This window comes from Macaca thibetana, chromosome 15 (assembly GCF_024542745.1).
Source record: "Macaca thibetana thibetana isolate TM-01 chromosome 15, ASM2454274v1, whole genome shotgun sequence".
Lineage (NCBI taxonomy): Eukaryota > Metazoa > Chordata > Mammalia > Primates > Cercopithecidae > Macaca > Macaca thibetana.
Window position 1 is genome coordinate 22322875 of NC_065592.1, and position 11895 is coordinate 22334769.

The following is an 11895-nucleotide window of genomic DNA, read 5'->3' on the forward strand; positions in this document are numbered from 1 at the left end:
AGGTGAGGGGGACAGTACGTTTATCCACGGTGAGGCTTGAGGGGATGGGAGCCAGGGAAGCAGCTGGTTTGGAGGCAGCCCTATAAAGCTGGCTGTTTTAGGGACGCGGCACCGGCCACCAGGCCTGCGTAGCCCAGGCTCCCTCCTGTTTCCTGTAGCCCTCCGCCTTGGCAGGCATGGCAACACTGCCCTCTGCTGGGGCAGCACAGTCATCACACCCCACCCAAGCTCCCCGGGCCAAGGACGATGGTTGGGAATGTGATGGGGAGGAAAAGGCTTGACAGCTAAGCAACCGCTAGGGTCAGCTCTTGTGTGGCTGGAGTGTCAAGCGTCCCCGTCTCTGATGTGTGCCTTAACCCAGGGTTTTAGAATCGAACAGACAGATCTGCTAAGTGACCCTGGGCATAATTTACCTTTCTGAGCCTCAGAACAAAGAGAAGGTCACCTACATTAGAGGACTATGGTGACTATGAAATGAATATTAGCTTTTCAGCAAGAGTGACAATACGTCCTGATTTCCCCAGGATGGTCTCAGTTTTTGCCTGTGGTCCTGATGTAATTATGAACGGCACCCCTTTCATTCTCAAAAGGCAATAAATTATATGAATAGCCTGTCCAAAGCACAAGACACTCTGCCAGATACAGTAGTTACTCAGCAAAACCTAGTTTCTCCCTATTTTACTTGAATGCTGATCTTCTGTGAATGCAGATAAAGGGACAGGTGAGGCAGTTTCCTTTCCCTTTATTTCTATGGGGCTAACTGTACACGAGCTTTTCTGCATCCAGCAAAGAAAGCAGTATGGCAATGTTTGGAAGAATCAGTGATGAAGAGGCTAGGAGTCATAGGAAGATAAACCAAGCCAACACATTTCAGCAGAAACCTAAGCACACCCCTTCGCCCTCTGTCCTGCTGCCTCCCACGTATGAGGAGTGATCAACTTTGTTTTCCTTTTTCATAAGACTGCGGCAAGTCCCAAATGCAGCAATGGGGATGAAAATGCAGTCCTAGGCAGAAGCGAGGTATCATTATCTCATTTTTGATGGATACCAACTATCCACAGTTGGATATTTTTTAGAGATACTTCTCTGAAAAAGAAGATGCAAAAGTTCAGCATGTATAGCCCCATAGCTATATAATATACATTCATTTATGTCTTCCAAGCCTGAGAAATGTGGGGAATTATTGAAATGTCTACCACTGTGATAGCTCAAATCAGTGACAATGGCCAAATTTTGTTGCATCAATGTCCCTGAGGGGAAGCTGGCACCAATGCCAGGATAGCAGCTGATCTGTATGTCTATTTACATAAATTTGCATTCGTGTGATGTTGAAAACTAAATGCCAATATTAAGGAAAATTGTCTTCTCCCAGACTAAGTCATCTCAGCAGAGCACAGTAGCAAGGAATACAGGCTCTGGAACATGGCATGCTACCCTCTATTTGTGTGACCTTGAAACTTATAACCTCTGGTGTGATGTTTCCTTATCTAGAAATGGGAATAATGGCAGCACTTACCACAGAAGGTTGGTGCAAGGGTTAAATAAGTTAATGTGGATGAAGGGTTTAGAGCATCACTTGACCTATTAAGTGCTCAGATATTAGCTGCTATTATTAACTCACACCCCATCCATTGTCCCTCACCAACAGTTTTTGTAATGCAGCCTCTGCTTTTTTCTTCTGTAAATCATAAAAGTTAGAAATTTAGAGCTGGGAGGGATCTCAGAACATCTAATCAGTCACTTTTAGACTTTTATTTTATTCCTTTTAAAATAACTATGGAGCACTTTTTGAAAATAAAAGCTTACACGGAAACCCAGCATGGGGAGCCATAGTAGCACTGCAGTTAAGAAAATGGGCTTTGCAGATAGACAGGTCTGATTTCTAGTTCAAAGCTGCTTATTAGCCTTCTAACTCAGGGCAAGTGATTTACCTTGGCATTAAGCCTTCGTTTCATAAAGTGTAAAATAGCAATTGTAATTGTAAATATTTCATAAGATTGTTATAAAGTTAAATGACTTCACACCTATTGAGTGTTTAGTGCAATGCCTGGCACATAATAAAGACCCAATAATTACATTAAATTCTTATGACTTTAATAAGTGAAGTAGATACAGGAGAGCCAATCCAGTTGAAGCAGAGGAGAAGACGTGGACCCCATGAAAGGCTCCCAGGGAACTTCCATGACTCTGCAAAGCACAACTTATAAGCTCCTGATCTAAGTCAACATCTGGAAATCAGAGTCCAGAAAGTTCTCAGCCCTTAATGTTAATTAACACCTTCCTTCATCTCTAGCCAGCATTTTAATTCTGCCACTGTCCCCTACTGGCTGTGTGATTGCTCTTCTTTTCCTTTTTCCTTAAAGTTACAGCCCTGAGACAGTCTCTTTGGTTTAAACACCTTTTTCTAGGCCTGATTAAGCTGAGCAAGATTGTGTGGCATCCCCTGCGGTTGGCTCCCAATGGGGGTGAAAGTGTCCTGAACTTGCATTTCTAACATCTTCTGTTCCCTTCCTGTGCCTTTGACAGCTCACAGCCGGAGGGGGAGTGAGTCATCTGGTTAAAAATAAAAATACTACCATCTTTTCTCTAATGGCTTTGTTCATGATCACTGCAGGCTGGCACTGATTTGTATTCTAAGCAGCCAGGGATAGCCAGTGGGCAGCCCGGGAAGCTAGCTGGATTGCCTAAAACCAAAGTTTTGTCATCTCCTTTGTTTTGCTGAAACACGGGGATTCAGCCATCTCTACCTTGGCTGGGCTACATTAGCGTGGGGTGGAATAGATGGTCAACCTTCAGAAGACGGGAACAGTGATGGACCCAAGAGTCACTTAGAGAAGGTAAGATTCATAGCCCACAAGGGGTAGCCCAATCCCTTCATTTTACTGAGACCCAGAAATGGAGAGTTACTTATCTAAGGTCACTTAAGCTGAGAGTTGGAGAAGGAAGCCATGGATTCAGGGCTTCTATCCATAACAATTACAATGACTATTGCTCTTATTTCTACTTGCTTTTCCCAGCAGGATGTTAAATGTTTTGTGTTGTTTGCCTCATTCCATGATTAACACAATTCTATGAGGTAAGTATTATTTTCCTCACTTTACAGATAAGAAAACTGAAGTTTAGCGAGGTTAAGTGACTTGCCTAAGTTCCACTGGATAGTACATAGTAAAGAAGTGATAAAATGAGTTCATTTATGTCCAGTGCCTAGATTTTCAATCATTGAATCCTTAACGTTTAGGGAGTGGACAGTGTATTTATTAGCATGTGTATGTGCTAAGAGAGCAGGAACAGTATCTTATTCATTATTAAATCCTCAATTCTTTTTTTTTTTTTTTTTTTTTGAGACAGAGTCTCTGTTGCCCACACTGGAGTGCAGTGGCACAATCTCCGCTTACTGCAACCTCCACTTCCTGGATTCAAGCGATTCTCCTGCCTCAGCCTCTCGAGTAGCTGGGATTACAGGCTTGCACCACCATGCCCAGCTAATATTTTGTATTTTTAGTAGAAATGGGGTTTCACCATTTTGGCCAGGCTGGTCTGGAACTCCTGACCTCAGGTGATCTGCCCACCTCGGCCTCCCAAAGCTCTGGGATTACAGGAGTGAGCCACCACACCCAGCCTAAATCCTCAATTCTTAACAAAATTCCTAAACAGGAACAGATACTCCATAAGGATTAAGTCCATGTGTTATAACCATAATTTTTGGCTCCATTAGAATCTGGGTGTTCCCCCCCACCCAGCCCACTTCTACTTAGGATGTTAGTGATTACTATATGACTTTGGTCAACTTTGCCAGAGGACAACTTCCTGTGGCCAGTTTGGGATAACATCTGTTTTCTTTCCCCGTCAGACACTGTCTATGTACCTGACTTATGCTCAGGCTAATGAGAAGCATTAATGTTGGGACTGAAATGGAAGTTAGTGAAGCCATGACATGTGTCCTGATTTCACCATGTGACTTTGGAGTAGTCACTCAATTTTGCTGAACCTTGATTCATTCAGCTGTAAGGAAACCAGATCATTTGCAAGAACCCCATTCAACAATTGCTTGATCCAAGCGTGATGTAAAGCCAGGTTTCTCAAGTTCAGCATGATAGAAGTTTTGAGCCAAATAATTCTTTGTTAAGGAGATCTGTGCATTGCAGAAAGCTTAGCAGCCCCCTCAGCCTCTGTCAGAGGCTGGTAGATCTTCCCCAGTTGTGACAAATAAAAACGTCTCCATACATTGTCAGATGCCTCCCAGGGAGCAGAGGGCAAACCCTCTGGTATGAAGTGAACTGGGTTTTGTCTTTGCTTTTTCAGCATCTATCTCAATTTCCTTACAGTTCTCTTGCCTTCTCTGGGCCTGATTTCTCACTTTAAAAAAAAGGGGGAGTTCTTCTGTTTGTCCAGGATGATTAAGCCGTGAACATGCTCCAGCCGTGATCCTTTCCTGTTGGTGCTGAGGATGGAGGTAATGATCAGTTGAAAGAATTGGTGCTAAGTGCTTTGCTACAGGTATATGACCATCAGAATCCAGTGTGTGTGCTAAGGGCCGGGTGGGAGCTTGGAGAAAGTATTATGTTCACTGTATTTGTTAAACCTCATAAATCATGTCCAAAACCTTAGGAAAATCGCCTAAGCCCTGTTTCACACATTCCGCTAGCCCTAGATGCCCACAGTCCAAATCCTTTACCATCATATTTGCAATGTCTATGATTTGAACTCTGCCTAACTCCTATTCTTCTAGATAGGTAGATAGATAAGTAGAGAGAGAGAAATGAATAGACATGGGTAAATATCTATGTCTATCTAATAGGAGATATACACATAATAATGATGATACAGATAAATATGAAATAGATAGATGGACTGATAGATATAGATAGATAGATGATAGATAGATAGATAGATAGATAGATAGATAGATAGATAGATAGATAGAGGTAAAGAGAAAGAGAGAGATCCTATCAGTTCTTTTTCTCTGAAGAACCCCGTACTAGTAAAATATATTAATCATCATCGTTATTATCACTGTTGTTCACAGAGCATCCAGTCAGCTAAATATATATTCGAGAAAATGTGCTAGACTCTAGAATCAGATATCATTTCTCAGATGACATAGGGACTTCAGTTCTGCCTATTTCTATTCTGTGCTGTAAGCTCCTTCTTTGGAAATGGCCATAGTAATGCCTCCTCCCTCTGCCTCAGGCATTCTGCTGAGTCTCTCCAGAGGTAAGAGATGTAGAAGCTCTTTCTAAGCTCAGAAGTCACTCCTCCCTTGGAAAGGATGGTTATTTATGGCAAAATCAGGGAGACGATCACCAGCTCTGTAGCCAGGCTTTTGGCCTGTTTTGCCCCTGGCTGTACACTCTGTGCCCTGAGCAGGGCCATGATGGGTGAATAAATGAAAAATCCTACATTTCCAATGGCCAGTTTGGAATGTCAGGATAACTGTTACCCATGCCCACATGGACTAGATAGATAAATATCACATTATGTGAGAAAATCAAACATATCCAAAGTTGGAGAATGATTTTTCTATGAGTTCCTCTGGAGCAGTTGCTTTTCAGCTTTCGTTTAAAGAGCAGAACACTCTGACCAAACAAAATCTTATGCAAAAGCACACTATACTAAGCAGGAGCTGTTCTGGTTGAAGTGTGCGCGTGGTGAAGGGGATACAGATCCCAAACACTCCCTACATACCCTGTGCCTTCTTCTACTTCCTTTTCCTTTTCTTTTAGCTTTCAAGGCTATCTTTAAAACCTTAAGTACTTGGAAAACATATTTTGAAAATAATTGGCCATAAATATTTTGGACAGAGGCCGGGTGTCATTAAAACAGCTCTATGCAAGGACTCTGACAGTTCAGGCTTAGCCTTCTTTCTGCCATAGACTCTGTGTGGGACCTCTGGCAGACACTTTTCTTCTCTGTGCCTCAGTTTTCCCATCTCTAAGGTAAGAGAGATGGAATGATATTGAATGGTCCAACCAGGCATCAGTCTAGCACAGATGAGTCACTGTTTTGTCTTACTATGTTGTCCCAGGCTCCTCTTCCTGAAGAAATCAGGGGCCCAGGGGGAACCCAATGGCATGGAGCATCAGCTGCAGCAACTGAGCATTGTGATGGGATCACTGTGTCTCCTCAAGCTCTTGAATGGTACAATCAGTTGTCTGCATGAAATGACCAGAAATCAAAAGACTCAGTGTTGTGATCGCAGCTGGGACCCCATGTTTGGCTTGAGCAGGATGGAGGCACAATGCTGGGGCCACATTCCAGGCAATTAAAGAAAATATCAGCATCTCTTTACCAATGAATTACAGAACATCATTCAAATGTCATCGGTCCAGAACCCACGCCCTGGCTCTCACCGAGCTCTGACTGAGAACAGTCTTCTTTTCCCTCTTCTCGTTACCTCGCTAATATCAGATGAACATCTTATAACTTCTCGTGGCATAAGCTTGGTGTGAGGGAATTCGCTTTCTCAAGATGCCCTTCTCTGCCACATAAACATACACATCTCTTTGACTGCTGTTTTGTGACTCAAAATTTCCACCTTCTTACTTTTTTTCTGCATCCTGGTGTCAAGAAGTCAGAAAACCTAGTTTCCAAATCTTGCTACTGCCATTTCCCCTTGGGATGATCAACAACTGTTCTAAACCTTGGATTTCATGCTTATTCTTCCTTCTTGATGAAGTTTTTAGGTTTTTGAGATAATCAAATTATCCTCTGAATTTTAAAGTCTATTATGAACTACAAAAACATCATTCAAATGTTAGTATTATCGTGGCCTAAATGGCTATTTACATTTTAACAAAACGCTTTCAGCACCAGAGTTATTTCCCAAATTGGGTGCCAGGAAAATCTAGTTTCCTAAAATGATAAGACTGCTCTAGGGAAAAAGATAATAAAGCATTCATGGAAAAAAATAAAATTGGATTTTCAATTATGTAAATTTCTTTATGCAGACCTTCTCAGTGCCTTTAAGCTAGAAATGTTATCTACTCACAGAATCTGCTATTCTTCTCCCAGGAATCACTTATTTTCACTTTTTAAAATTAATAAGCTAGAAATATTACCTACTCCCAGAAGCTGTTATTCTTATTCCAAGAATCACTTATTTTCATTTTTTAAAATTTAGCAGGAAGTAAAATTTGAGAGTCATTGATCTATATTACCTTCTATAAAGGAAATTACAATATCACAACTGCTTTACAACTGAAAAAATTAAGGCTGGAAAGTGTAAAAAGATAAGTAAGGCACAGAGAAATTAGGCTGCTACATTTTTTTCTATACTTTGCAGTTCTTCTTTGTGTGTTCTCTTTCTCTCTCTCTCTCTCTCTCTCTCTCTCTCTCTCTCTCTCTCTGTCTCTCTCAGAATCACTTGGTATCCTGTCAGAAATGCACATTCTCATGCCACTCCCAAGATCTACTGAATCAGAAACTTTGGGTGGATCTCAGCAATTTGTGTTTTAACAAGCTCTCCAAAGTGTTTCTGATGCATACTAACATTTCAGAATCACTTGATTCTGAATCACTGATTTACTTACTAATAGTGCCTTCTTTCAATTCCATATGTCCCAGTCTGGACAATAAATTGGATAGTCACACTAAATATAGCTTTGCTGGCTAAAATTTCTGTTAAATAATTCTGTTTCTTTGGTAAACAGCAGCAGCAGCACACACACACACACACACATTCACACATGGACATACCTAGACATCCCAGCCTCCTCCTCTAGGATGATCTGGACCTCTGGACAATCCAACTACTGAAGAGTTAATGCCTGGTACTCCTGAGCATCCAGATCCTTACTAGCCAGGGTCCTTTCTGAAGGAGTGATGCTCTTAAAATGACAATTAAATGATTACTGTGCCAAGTGCTTAATATAGTACCTACTACACAGAGTCTAATAAATGGTAGTTATTTAATTTTCTACTTCTGATATCTTCTGTATGCCAGAAACTGTGGTAGGTTTTGGGCATTAAATAGTGAACATGAGAGCATGATCCTCATAGAGCTTATGATCTGGTTGGAGATACTGACTGCAAATAATTGTGATCCAGGGTGACAGATGCTTTTGTTGGACAATTAGGGTGGTGTAGCAGCATGGGGTGGGAGGGGGCAGTCTGTGTGCAAAATCAATGGCATGTGGAAAAATCCAGATGAGAAAGAACATGACACATTGGGAAAACCACCAGTGGCTCAGATTGGCTGGAGCTTACTATGGTGGTCGTGCAAAAATAGGGAAGAATAATGATGATAAGAGATGAGTCTGGAGGTGTTGGCAAGGGCCTGATCAGAGGCTTTTTGAGCCATATTGGAGAGGTTAAGAATAAGAATTCTTTTGAGGGCAATGGGGAGCCACGGAGGGGTTCTCAATGAGGGGAAGTCTATTTAAATGAATATTTTGTAAAGTTTGTTCTGGCTATTGTGCAGCTGTACATGATTAAATGAGAGAAGACAAACATTATAAAATAACTCCAATGATAACAGGTGCTTCCCTGGATGAGGAAAGTGGAGTGGGCATGGAACCATGTACAACCACATTTATTGAGTTTTGCTTCAAAGTTAAAAAACAAAATATTTATTGTTCTCTCTCTCTACATGTATCATTGGATTTTGTTTCAGAAAACAAAATGGTAGCCCTATAGTCTGGGCACTTGGATCCCTAAATGAGATCATATTTCCATCATTCTTGATTATCCTTTTTGTTCAGACCTAAAGCTTCAGTTTAAACTTCTACAAATAGAACATGTATTAGTCCATCTACTATTATCTAAATATCTGTATAGTGAATTATTGTTAGTAAGTTATCTTTGCTTCTAATTTGATCTGCAACATAAATCTGTGAGTCCTTTTTAATGTTTGGAAATCAAGGCTCAAAGAGGGTTGGTCATGTTCATACAGAAGGCAAAATGCCTGGTCCTTTGTCTCCAGATTCTATGTGCTTGTCACATCTCCACATTGTTACCCACTCTTTTGTCGGTGTGTTAGAAGAACATTGGATGAATCAAGGTTAGCAAGGAGGCTGGTGTGAAGATTTGCAATAGATTGCAATGTTCTGCTTGCATCTCTATGTCCCACCTAAACTCAAGAAAGGAAAAGGAGGAGGGAAGCAGAGGGAGGATGAAGGAGAAATGCTGTGACACCGTCTAACATTGCAGGGTAGTTCAAGAGGAGTGCTAGAGGATTCATTCCCCAGACTCGCAGTTTTTGAGCAGCCTTTGAGCCACCTGAAGCTGCCCTACACTCAGCTACAAGTCTTTTTTTGAAGATAGGTATAGGAGAAAGAGAGCCACTAATGCATTAGGAAGAACACTAAGTTGAGTCTTTGAATTTCCCCATCTGCATATGAGGACACCAATAATACTTATCTCCCAGGGTTGTAGTTAGGATTATTGACAGGATTAAATGAAATAATGCGTAGCGTGCTCTTCTAAATAACTGTGTAGCTCCCTGTCTCTCTTCAGGTCTTCACTCAGATGCCTCCTTTCAGCAAGGCATTTCTTGTACATCTGATTTAAGCTTCAAACACTGCTTCCTTTTGTCCTTCCTGTTTCCCTTCTGGCTTTATTTTCCCCACAGAACCATCCTCCAACTAATATAGTAAATGTTCTACTTGTTTATTCCCGTGTCTACACTTTCACAGAAAAGCAAGGGTAGCTTGTCTGTTTGGTTCATTGCTGTATCTCTAGTGCTAGAACAGTGCCTAGAACAAAATAGGCAAATAGGTACAAGTGGGGTGAAGAAGAAATAGGTAAACAATAAAGTGAAAATATATCATTTGTTTGTTTTGCATTTTCAGAACTATTTGTTATATGATCAAAGTCTTAGCCCAATTTTTTTTTTACTATGTAGTACATGAATACTGTCTCACTAAAAATAAAAATAAAAAAAATAACACTATGAGTACACAAAATAAAATATACAAATGATTATGGCCAAAAGGACCTTTATAAATCTCTCCATTCCACTTCTTCCCCACAAGTAGCCACTGTTTACTCTTAGCTGTGTAAACCATCATAGCTATCCTATGCAGTCACAGGTGTATTAATAGATAGATACAGTAATAAATACGAGAACATGCATTTTCATAATACTATATGCCAGGCACAGTTCTAAAAATTTATGTGTATTAACTCACTTAATCTCTATGGCAATGCTACTAGACAGGTGTTATTTCTACCCAAAATGACAGGGAAGGGAACTGGGGCATAGTTGCTATTTCTTTAATATATAAATAGAATCATATTAAATCTATTAGCCTACAATGTGCTTTTTCCATTTCAAACAAGTTGTAGGTAAGTACACCTTGATATTTAAGGTCAGAATCCATTTATTCCGTCCATAAACACTTCAGATTTGTAGAGGGCTTTAATTTCACCCCAACCACTTACTGGTTTTATAATCATGTCTTCAGTCTCCACCCCCGAGGGTGCTGAATTGAATGACGTCGAAACCCCTTCCCCTAACCATGCATGATCTTGCTCTGCAGCATCTCCCACCTTCTCACTTACCCTGGGATTGGGTGCAGGCAATCTCCTCTATTCCCCAACCCCGAGGTTAATTGCACTGATAAATTCCCACAAAGCCCTTTGCGCCCTTTGTGTCTTTTTTTTTTCTTGGAGACTGAGTCTCGCTCTGTTGCCCAGGCTGGAGTGCAGTGACGCATCTTGACTCACTGCAACCTCTATCTCCCGGGTTCAAGCGATTCTCCTGCCTCAGCCTCCCGAGTAGCTGGGATTATAGATATGCACCACCACACCCAGCAGATTTTTGTATTTTTAGTAGAGATGGGGTTTCACCATGTTGGCCAGGCTGGTCTCAAACTCCTGACTTCAGGTGATCCACCCGCCTCAGTCTCCCAAAGTGCTGGGATTACAGGCATGAGCCACCACACCTGGCCCCTTTACATCTCTTATTCGCCTCAGTATTTGATTCCTTCCTCCCTTACACCAAGGAATGAATCACTTCCCACTAAATGGGAAGGTTGGAAGGTGGGGAGACCATGACTTCAAACATTCTTTAAAATCAGCAGGTGCCCAAGGAAGTCAAGCAGGGGAAGCAATTGCTGCTATTTCTGCTGATTTGCTGTTTTCAAACCAAATATTCAACCTCTTTGAGCCTCCAGTTTCTCATATATTAAATGATAGTACCTCCCATCTTACCACATCATGCGTTTGAGGTCTATTATTTTGGGAGAATTTTCATAATCATAATGAGTTATAACAATCCCTCACACTAATGAGTTGCACACTGTGATTTGCAACTTACACAGTCCTTATTGAAGAGAGTTATTTCCTAGACTTATCAAATATCAGAGGTGAATCTTATTGTGGATAAATAGATCGAGTGGTTTCCAAACTCTCTGCTTCACCCACTCTGGCAAGAAGAGTACAGAAGGCATAATGGCAGTCCGTGAACTCTTCAATATTTCAAAAATGCTAACGGAAATCATATATCTCCCCAATAAAATCAGACTTTAATTGCTTTTGGTGGGAATTATATCAACTAAAATTGGTACTTATTGGAAAACTAATTATCCCTGAATAAATGTAAGTTGGTAGACGTAACCTCTTGAAACACTGGGAATCTATGGAGAGAAAAGTCACAGAAGGAGGACTTACTAGTGAAAAGATGGAGGGTCTAGACCACAGGGATATCTACATTTTACAAATGAACCCCAAGAAGCAAGCTGTACCCTGAAATTCTCACTTCATCTTCTTTCCCACTCCTTCCTTAACTTAGGCCTCATCTGTCCTCTGCTGGCCTTACATATGCACTAGAGTCCTGGCTAGTTTCAGTCTGTCCTGCCCCTTCCAATCTGCCCTTCAAACTGCACAATTCTTTTCTGCAGTTAAAAGGCCAACAGAGTGGCCTTTTTAGTATTCACCTTTCCTATTCCCCTGTTA